The sequence below is a fragment of the Simochromis diagramma genome, unplaced genomic scaffold (assembly GCF_900408965.1).
Source record: "Simochromis diagramma unplaced genomic scaffold, fSimDia1.1 OVJJ01000107.1, whole genome shotgun sequence".
Lineage (NCBI taxonomy): Eukaryota > Metazoa > Chordata > Actinopteri > Cichliformes > Cichlidae > Simochromis > Simochromis diagramma.
This window is the reverse complement of record NW_024387209.1, coordinates 2,618,182-2,626,659: the sequence shown is the minus strand read 5'-3', so window position 1 is coordinate 2,626,659 and position 8,478 is coordinate 2,618,182.

Sequence of the window (8,478 nt, the reverse complement as noted above, 5' to 3'; positions counted from 1 at the left end):
AAATTATACTGTAAATTTCAGAATAATTTAGGTACAAATATAGTAATATAGTAAATGAAAGAGAAACAAACAAGACTATTTTACAGTATGGTTAATGTAAAAATCTTTAAAGCAGGAAAAAATCATGTAGCAAATGTTGCTTACAGTAAAAGTACTGTAAATTTCTTTTACTGAAAATTAGTTGTAAACTTAATTTAAAACAAGATTTTCCTTGCTACAAATTACTTTCACAGATGATTACTGTATTTTCTTTTACAATAACTTACTGACACCGAGCTCCCATTAAGTTATTCTAATATTACAGCAACCTGTTTACATGAAATTTTGGAAGAACAACTGTGTTTGTGAGAAATATTAATAATATTAAATATTAACTATAACCAGGAGATCTGTTATGTAAATCAAATAAAACAATAGCGAGAGACAGCTGGAAACAGTGATGATGTCTAAGCATAAACTGTGCTCTCCCGCTCCCCCAACACACCAAAAAGCTTCAAATTTATAAACAGTTAGCAAACTCTAAACCTGCTTCAAAAAGTCCAGATTTAAGCTCAAAAGAACACAAAAGAATAAGATGTTGTAATAAATAGAACACAAGATTCACTTAATGGTTAATTCATCCTTCATTAGATTATAACGATAAGACTTTAAGGCATTTTGTCTTTGGTTTAATTGAAGTTTGCAAACTCTGATCTTCTTGTTAACCTTACAACATTGGCATTTGACCTGCAGATTAAACAGCAGTAAACCATCTTACCTGAAGTAAGCCTCTTTAACACCATCTGTGGGGAATTTCCTCAAAAATAAACCCACACTGGGAGCATGACCGGCGGGTAGCCTGCCGGTGACCTGCCGATGGAGTGGATAGTGTGGCTGAACAGACGCTGACCTCACAGCTGCTGCTTGAGGACATGCAGTTATCAATTACTGGTTAAAAATCTGCAGTTTTTTTTATAAACAGTTTTTATTCATTATCAAGAAAAGCATAAAACATACAAAGCAGACAAGAAAGAAAGAAAGAAAGAAAGAAAGAAAGAAAGAAAGAAAGAAAGAAAGAAAAGAAAAGAGAAAAAAACCCCAAAGGGAATATTTCAAAGTCATTATATACCTGCACAAATATACATATGGTGTAAAGAGGAGAGAGAAGAAAAAAAAACAAGAAAAAAAAACATATTTTCGCTCAATTACCCACAGATTTAGAAAGAGAAAAAGCTAAACTCCAAGAGTGAATTGTTGTCCTTTACGCTTACTTCCTATTTAACTGAGAACATCTTAATCTCAACCATCCCCCCTCAACAGTTGGGACAAATCATTTGGCAAATAAGAAAGCAAAGGGGACCAAACATTGAGAAAGAGACCCTCATTTCCTCCTAAAATAGCAGCAGTTCTTTTGTGAGGAATAACTTTAAATAATTCTCTGTACCACAAATTCACAGAGGGGGGTTTATCCTTAACCCAATTAATGAAAATACATTTCCTAGCTACCAGCAATAGTTTGTCACATAATTTGCACTGCAAGTGATTCATCTGCAGTTAAAAAGAGACAAAACTGCAGGACCGGCAGACATAGGGAGCTGAAATGACATTGGAATATTAAGCATTAGATTAGATTATTTAGCTTTATAATTACAGGCCCTGGTAAAACTGTGGCATCAGTATAATATGAGATTCGTGAATTAGCTGTATTAAGAGTATTATAGTGGTTATGTGATGCTAGGAGAAAAGCTGTAGCTGTAATGGAGTGAGATTTTCACATATCATGCTGCAGCAGTCTTGCCTTAATGCAGGGCTGGGATAGATTTGGATGAAAACAACAAAAAAAATCTGCTGAAAATGTTTTGTTAGGTTTTGTGCACACAACATATATTGTACAATGTAATGCCATGTTTTAATGCCTTTTTAACCTGCTACTGACAACTCAAAAAATAGAATTTGCAAAGTGTTTTAAAGACACATGTAAAAAATAAAAAAATAAGAATACAAAGATTTTCATTGCTGATTTCCTGCTTTTTCACTTATTGTCTGTGCAGTCATCATACCTGACCATTTGCCTTAACAAACAAACAAAACAAGCTATAAAAAAAAAGACAGACAGCTTAGCAAATAACCCATTTTAGGTCCTAAGATACTGGCAGCCAGCCACATCTGTGACAGATCTTCTGACAGATGGTGATCATCCTGAGACTCCTCCTGTTTATTTGGGATCTCTTCCTGCTTAGAAGTAAGAGCATCACCTTTAGCACTAGTGACTTTGTCGGAAGGCTGAATTTTCCTGGATGTCCTCCTTCTGACTTTGTCATCTTCTCTGCCTCCTGCTAAGAGCTCCATCATGTCGGACTGGAGTTAATTCAAAACTGGAAACTTAAGGTTTTGGATATAGGACTTCACATAAATGTCGAGAGTCTGGCTGTTTACTGCCATCATCTGTCTTTTACTATTTTCTACCCTAATAATCTCCAGTCACTGGCGCAGAGAAGTTCATGGACCAATGCCAGCAGGGGTTGTTCTAGTTCTAGTTCTGCTAATCAGCTTCTCCTGTTTATGTAGTAGGATCCTGGGACCTTGATGCTGACATGGATCGTGCAGCAGAAACAGCCTTACCAGGCTGGATAGATATATAAATGCAATCCATTATTATTATTATTCATTTATTTATTTAAATAAAGACTCCTAAACTTCTGCTGTGCTGATTGAATCCATGGTTAACAGGGTCAGTCTACAATGATATTTCATCTTACATTGTGAAATTAGAAAAAAAAAATCAAAATAACAGATGGGTTCACTTCTTGTTTACAGTGGTAATAAACAGGTTGACAGCTGAGTTCAGGCAGGAGTTTCTGTGGACTGATGTTTGTAGAGACACTGTGAGCTATAGCGAAAGAAGAGAGCCTGGCGAGGTGGAGGTAGGAGAGCAGAGAAATGAAAGTCAGCAGAAGTAAGACAGAATTCGTATGTGTGAATGAGAGAGAGACAGGTGTAACAAGGAGAAGATGTAGTGAGTCCTGCCATGATGTACAGTTTGGAGACAGTGGCCCTGACAAAAAGAAAAGAGGCAAAACTGAAGATGATCAAATTTTCATTTGGAGTGACCAGGAGGGAAAGGATTTGAAACGAGTACATCAGTTTTTCTAATCAAAGACACAGTCAGTTCATTTCTGTATAATCAGAATCAGAATCAGAAAGGGTTTTATTGCCAAATGTTGAGCAGGTTTACAGCATTAGGAAATTGCTGCGGTGCTTAGTGCAAACATACTGTCAGATAATGCTTAAATAAACATAAAAATAAAAATTAAAAGTGCTAAGTAGATAGATATATACATGATATATACATGAGTGCAGGTGGTGATCAGTGCCAAACATGGAATGATGCAGTGAACACAGTGTAGGGTCATGTGTTAGTGGTGGAAACAGTCATATGGTTATTGTTCATGTGTCCAACAGCAGAGGGGAAGAAACTGTTCTTATGGCGAGAGGTTCCGGTGCGAATGGACCGGAGCCTCCTGCCTGAGGGGAGCAGGTCAAACAGACTGTGTCCAGGGTGAGAAGGGTCAGCTGAGATCCGAGCTGCATGCCGCAGTGTCCTGGAGGTGTACAGGTCCTGCAGAGATGGGAGTCTGCAGCCAATCACCTTCTCAGCAGAGCGCACAACACGCTGCAGTCTCTGTTTGTCCCTGATAGTGGCTCCAGCGTACCACACGGTGATGGAGGAGGTGAGGATGGACTCGATGATTGCAGTGTAGAACTGCATCATCGTCCGTGTTGGCAGGTTGAATTTCTTCAGCTGCCTCAGGAAGTACATCCTCTGCTGGGCTTTCTTTATGACGGAGGTGATGGTGGGCTCCCACTTCAGGTCCTGGGTGATGGTGGTACCCAGGAAGCGGAATGAGTCCACAGAGGTGATGAGGGTGTCAGTCAGGATGATGGGGGGGGGAGTGGGGCTGTGTGCTTCTTGAAGTCCACAATAATCTCCACTGTCTTCTGGGCATTCAGCACCAGGTTGTTGTGGCTGCACCTGGTGCTCATGTCAGAGCCACAGGTCTGTAGTCATTTAGTCCAGTGATCCTTGGTTTCTTGGGGATTATGGTAGAGGACTTGAAGCAGGGGTGTCAAACTCCAGTCCTCGAGTGCCGGTGTCCTGAAACTTTTCCACGTGTCCCAGATGAGACACACCTGAATACAATTAGTAGGTCATTAGCAAGATGCTATAGAACTTGACTGCATGCTGAGGTGGCAATTCAGCCATTTGACTCATATTACAGCAGCTCATGAGTGAGTGAACATGGTGCAATAAAAGTACCTCTAGTAGCAGAGTTTTCCAAACACTTACATTTACTTAAATTTACTTGAGTAGGGTTAGGGGGCGCCACTTCAGCATACAGTCAAGTTCTATACTCTTGCTAATGACCTACTAATTGTACTCAGGTGTGTTGCAACAGGGACATATGGAAAAGTTCAGGACACCAGCCCTCGAGGACTGGAGTTTGACACTCCTAATTTAAAGCATCCACTAAAACCTTGTGAGTTAAAATAATAATAATAATAATAATAATAATAATAATAATAATAAAAGCAAATCACTTGTTTTGAGAAAAATCAATGATATTTTTGAACTATAAAGTTTAAACTACAACACATTACATTAAACTCAACGCTGTATTTTATTAAATCTTTTGCTGATGTCACATGCTGTAGGTGATGATTTCTTCTCAGTGAGAGGCAGCTTGGCAGCAAAAACAGTCTTAAAATTGCCAGTCAGTATAAAAGAGCTCCTCTGAACGTCCCTGGTCTTAGTGAGAGAATTCGTTCTTATGGTAGAGTCTATTTTACTTACTGCGGTGTCCTGTGCTGCTGGTCTGATAACAGCTGTCTCGACCAGTACAGCAGGAGAAAGTGGAAGTGTCGTAGGGGGATGATGGCGAAGGTACCGTTTCTTCCTTAAGGGTGGATAGAGCGATTTGGCAATAAACATTGGCGAAAAATGCTGCTGGCACTGAGAACACCAAGTGGCGAGGGCTTCTAGGAGGACAGCTGAAGCTTCCTTCCCCGACCAGCCCATGCCAAACAGTTCAAAGCTGAGCCTCACTCTCAGATCTGTTATTATTTGTTTTAGTCCACTAATATCCAGGAAACCGACAGTGGGGATAGTGGACGACAAAAAGTGATTTTTAAAAAAAAAGAAAAATCTACCTCCAGCTGCCTCTTGTAGGGGTCCGCAGCGTGGATTATCCTCCCGTAGTAATCCCACAGCTGCATGAGATACTCACGCTCTGAGGCGAAACGTGAGTCCACTGGATCCATGCTGGTCGTGTCGTTCTGTCAGGGCTCTATGTGCAGGCGGAGATGAGGATCCAAATGCAGGACTCTGAGACGGAATTGTAACTGAAAATTTCAGCTTTATTGCAGGCACAAAACAAAAACAGAAACCAAACCGTGAAAACACAAACTGGAACACACAGGGAATTCTGAGGGTGTGATGCAACACTGACACAAAGAGTCTAAGGAGCTTGGGAAAAAAAGTGTCTGGACTTCTTTAAGTTGCTTGAAGACGTTTCACCTCTCATCCGAGAAGCTTCTTCAGTTCTTAGGGTCAAATGGTGGAGAGTCCCAGATTTAAACCCAGTGCGAGTTTCCCCCCAAAGAGGGACAAAGGACCCCCTGATGATCCTCTACCTAATCACATGAGCCAAGGTGTGAAAACTGGTGTGGGTCACAATCAGCCAGGGTTTCGGGTGAGCTCATTGTGAAACCTGGCCCCACCCGCTTCAGATCTAAACTCCGAAACCATCTCAGAGACGAATGTGTTGATGTGCAGCTCAGGTCTGATCCTAAACACCTTTTTACACAAAGGACACTGACACCTCTCACTGATATCTCAGTGTTAACTGATGCAGTTTTTGCAGAAGTTGTGTCCACATGGTGTGGAGACTGGATTAGTGAAGACATCCAGACAGATGGAGCACAGAAACTGATCTTCAGATAGAAGACAGCTGGCAGCAGACATGTCTGCACTCTGAGTGAGAAAGAAAAGAAAATGTTTTTATTTAAAATTCAGTTTTAATTCTATTTAAAGAGGACTTCTTCTGCTTTTCCTACTTTCCTGTCACATGTCTCCTGTTCCAGTGGTGGATGTTCATGCTAAACGTGACCAAAGTTTTAAATAATGTAATCGAGTAATCCGTGTGAGCCCAAAGTTTACACTTCAGACTGCTCTAAAAACTCAGTTTTACACAGTTTTTTTTAAACTGTTAGATCTGTTTGATGACAATACCAGTTGTGGGTGTTAGACAGTATCATGAGTAGGCCTGCACAATAAATCGAAAATTTATTGTCATCGCGATATCAGCCTGCGCGATGGGCCCATCGCAAAAGACGACGTAAACTGCGATAATTGGGTACCTTAAAATGTTTACACACGTGCTTTAAAGAATTTACCAATCAAAGAAACCCCTTTACACATTTGACCAGTCGAATAGAGCCCTTCACGGCATTAACCAATCAAATGGATTAGAGGCCCGCCTCCTACTAGGTGGTGAGCGAACAACGCTGCAGCAACGAGTCAGAGTTGTAAAGGCTGAGAGCGAGACGCATGACGAGAACGCTACTGACTATGAACTCGTGCCTAAAAAAAAAAAAAATAAAAAAAAAAAAAAAAAAAAAAAAATAGTACCTCGCTTATTTGGAGGTATTTTGGATTTGATAAAGACGACGTTCTCCAAACACAGGTACTCTGCAAAACTTGCCGAACACTCGTGGCAACCACCAGAGGAAACACGACTAATCTCCACCATCATCTTCAATACAACCACAGAGAACTGTTTGAATAGTTCCAGAAAGACAGGGCTAGCCAAACAAAGGTTGCTAATGTTAAGACAAAGAGCGCAGCAGTCCAACAGCCGTCTCTGTATCCGAGTTTTTCAGGTGGAACTCCTTATGAGAAAACGTCAAAGCGCTACAAAGAAATAACAGAGACCATTACACATTTTTTTGACAAAGACGTGATGCCTATAAATACAGTTAGCAGAGAGGGCTTCACCAGTCTGATACATAAAGTGGACCGGAGATACCGCATCCCCTCACGAAACTACTTTTCCCATGTCGCCATTCCACAAATGTATGAAACATGCCGCAAGACCGTCATGTTTGAACTGAGCCAAGCTGAAAACTACGCAAGCACTACAGTAAAGTTTCCTCTCCAGTTTTGACTTGCATCATAACTACTTGGTGAGTGGTAAAATGATGAACAACTGCACTGAGATAATTTGCAGTATAATTTAAGTTATGTTTATTTAAAACTAATTCTAGAGACCGGGAAGGATGTCTTTCAGAATTCAAGCCTCAATGTTTTTTTATGGGGGCAATGTTTCAATGTTAAAGTGCACTTTGTTGTTACACTGCTAATACAGCAGCTTTCATTAAATAAAACTGTTGCAGTAAAGCGGAAATTATGTATTTGTTTTTTGTTTTTATTTTGCTATTTATTTTATCGCAAGTCATATCGTTATCGCAGTATTGATCACAGTTATCGCACATCGCAGGTTTTCCTAATATCGTGCAGCCCTAATCATGAGTCCAAAAGGGTGATGTTGAATGTTGTCAGTGTAAATACTCAACAGTCAGAAGAGAAAGAAGAATTCTGGAGTAGGTGGATTAAGTGGTACAGGGTGTCTCCAGTGGGGGAGAGAGTGCTGATTGGAGCAAACTTTAATGGACATGTAGGTGAACGGCATAGAGGTGTTGAGGAGATGCTGGATATTTATGATGTTAATGAGAGAGAAAAGGAAGGACAGATGGTGGCGGAGTTTGTGAAAAGGATGGAAATATTTGTGAACACATATGAGATGAAGGAGGAACAAAGGAGTAGAGGAATATGTCCACAGTTAGACTACATCTTAGGCAAAAGGTTCAATATGAAAGGGGAGAATGTTGATTGGCAGCAGTGGTGACTTTGGACACCAAGAAGAGGAAGAATGTGAAGGTAGAGCAAAGTATCGAATGATGGAAGTTGAAGAAGGAAAAATGGTCCATCTGTCCTCTTGCTGTGTTGTTGCTCTTTCTCTTCTTTTCCTCTCCTACCTTCTTCTACCTGTTCATTCTGTGCAGATACCCTGGAGATCATTGATAAGGAGACTTTGGTTTCTGAGAGATTCTGTGCAAAAAGGAACTGTTGAATTGTCTGTGTGTTTGGAACCTGGACTTGACTATGCAAAACTTTTACCTGAGCTTTTGTGAACCTTAAATTTTAAACAGAACTTTGTTAAACTTTTTTCTAGAGTCCTGCATTTGACTCCAACCTGTTTGGTGGCCCCGAAATAACAATATAGCCAAGATATGGATCTGTGACTAAATGACAACGTTAACAAACAATCAATGTGAATGAACAAAGTGAACTGAAGATTTGTGCTGTACCAGTAAATTATGATGAGTTGCACTTACCAGTGTTTGTAAAGACGGCTGCGTTATTGAGGAAAACCCGTTGAT